A 2756-nucleotide genomic window follows, 5' to 3' on the forward strand; every position below is an offset into this window, starting at 1 on the left:
AGAGAGAAAGGGAGAAGACACTCGTGTTGTGGTTAAATTTCATTCATCTGTGTTGCATTTTTCTCTCTACATTCTACTATTGCAGTGCACATTGCAAGAAAAATGCCATTAACATTGGGAGGGGGAATGACATTAAAATGTGCAGATGCACAAATGCCACAGCAATGAGGTCTGGGTAATTACCTAAGACACCCTGAGGTTTGAAGCAGCTGTTTGTTGGAAGGCACAAAAGCATTGTGCCAAAGACAGCAGCTAGTCACTGATGTTTCTAATCCAGCTGTCAAGCAGCACCCATGTCTGGTGGGCTGGAGTTTGGAAGTGTGGTCTAATAGTGCCCTTTGCTGTGTGCCACTGAGCAAAGGGAAGAGCCAGATTGGATTCTGGCACTTTGACATCAAGGGTCACAAAGATGGAATTGTCCTTTTTCTTAGAAACCTTTCAATTGAATCTCCATGGTGCATTTCCAAATCTTCAGTGTGGGTTTAGACAACTTCCTAATGGAAATGAAAGGGAAGTTGACATTTTAGTCATTCTTGATGTTGAAACAGGTTGTGAAATGATCCAGTAAAGGTACAAGTTCTGCCACAGGTGCAAGTATTTGTTTGGAGACAGTACTCCTGAGGTGTTGGTGGTTCTATTTTGGGGAGGATCAGCTGCTTTGGCCATTTCTGGATCGTTGGGCTCTGTGTGCTATTTCGCTGCTCTTAGCCAGAGAGGCTTCCAAGAAGCAAATCTCGAGGTGGATCCTTGTTTGCATTAAGGTTGTTGTTTCAGAAGCTTGTGTCTCTGTCCTGGCAGTGCTTGTGGAAGGGGTTTATGCCAGGAGCCCTGAAGTCGTCCAGCGCTACGCCCTGCCCGTGCTCTGGTCCTTCCTGGAGAACAAGGCGCTGCCTGTCCGCAGCGCCAATGTGCGCACGGTGGTCACCAGGCTCGCCTCTGCCCTCTACGAGGTGATGGGCACCAAGCTGAAGAAGCGTGCTGCCAGCCAGCCCCCACATGTCCAGGAAAACCTCTCCAGCATCCTGGGCTGGTGAAGGCTTGATGTTCTCCAGCAAGTTGACCAAGTGCTGAGATGGACACCTGCGCTTCTGACCTTTTAGCTGGGCCAGAAATGACAAAATACTCAGGAAGGGTGTGCATCTGCCCCTGCTCTCTCCACTGCCCTTCCTAGTCATGGCATGCTCAGGGGCCTGAAGACACTCTGGATTGAGGACAAAGTGAAGGACTAGCATGGCTCAGCCTCCCACCGAGGTAAGGTGGGAGCTGGGCCGCTCTCTGGTGGGAGGAAGGGTCTTGTGCCAGCCTGGAGAGCCTGTGCACATTGCCAGGGAGCAGTTGTGCCCTGCAGGTGCCCCCTGCCATTACTGTGCTGCTGCCAGTGCCCCGTGGAGCTGTAGGGCTGCTGAGCTGTGGGGCAGGGAGAGGAGCAGGAGGCTGCATGTGCAGCTGAGCCATTGCTGGGAAGCACAGGGCTCTGGGCTCCCTGCTGTCCCAGGGCAGCCCAGAGGCCATGGAGTTCCCCTGGGAGCTCTGTGGAAGTGGCTCAGGGTGTGCCCCTGGCCTGCCTCCAGAGGGTGATGGTAGGAGGATGTTTCCCTGTGCAGCTATTTATGAATTTCCAAGAAATGTGTTCTATGAAATATGGAGCTTCAGATGCTTTAGGTTTGCATTGCAGCCTCTGTTACATTTTGTGTCTCCATTTTGCAGACCTGCCTGGCTCCTGTGTTTCCACCAAGTTTTCTCTGGACATTCTTTTGTGCATTTACCCACAAAGTCCTTTCCTGCTGTCCAGAAGAGCTCTTTCCTCCAAGCCCAGGAAGAAGCTGCTGCCTATCCAAAGAGCGTTTGAAGACAAGGATTTATGCATTAGCCTGTATAGTTCCAGATGTACATATGTTCTGATAGTTATCTGTAGGTTTCAATAAATATATTTTGATTGTATCTTAATAATTTTGTTGTTATATTTTTTATTGTGTATATTTTTGGTGGTATGTTTTGTTTTTTTATATTTTATAGTTTTATATTTTTTCCCATTGACATGCTAAGGATGGCCAGGTCCTTGAGACCTTGAGATGGGGAAGGGAGAGCCTCCCTGATTTTGTGAGTTTCTCTGGGAGGGCGGGGCCAGTGTGGGGAAGGAGGCCAAGGCCACGAGATTCGAAGCAGGTAAAGGAGGGTGGGGGGGCAGTTACTGGTACTCACCCCTTTTTGGCTCTGGAAGGAGGAAGGCAGCTGGAAAACCTCACCGCGCCATCCCAGTGCCAGGAGCTGCCTCTTCTGGTGTTGGACCTCACACCCCTGCCAGGATGCTGTCCTGCTTCAGTTTGCTATCTCCAAGCATCCTGTTGGAGCACCGGGACCGACACTGCTCCAAGGATTCGTGAGCAGAGTCTCTCCTCCACCCTTCCCATCTGGGACACAGCTGCCATCACCCCCAGCTCTCCTGCAGCTGTGCAGGGATCCACACACCTGCCCTGTCCACTGGGAACCTGCCAGAGCTCACTGCCAATGGCGATGGTAACTGCACCAGGGGGGAAAAGAGCACACAACCAAAGGAACTGTGACTGGGTTCCTGTTAATTTCATAGTTATTGTTGTTTAGATTGGCCTTGTTGTATATTTAGTAGAGAACTGTTCTTCCTGTCCCCCTATCTTTCCCTGAGAACCTCTTGATTTCAAAATTATACTGACTCAGTGGGAAGGATTTTACTTTCTCCATTTCAAGGGAAGGTCCTGCTTTTTCCCTAGCACACACCT

This window comes from Cinclus cinclus, chromosome 3 (genome assembly GCF_963662255.1).
Source record: "Cinclus cinclus chromosome 3, bCinCin1.1, whole genome shotgun sequence".
Classification (NCBI taxonomy): Eukaryota; Metazoa; Chordata; class Aves; order Passeriformes; family Cinclidae; genus Cinclus; species Cinclus cinclus.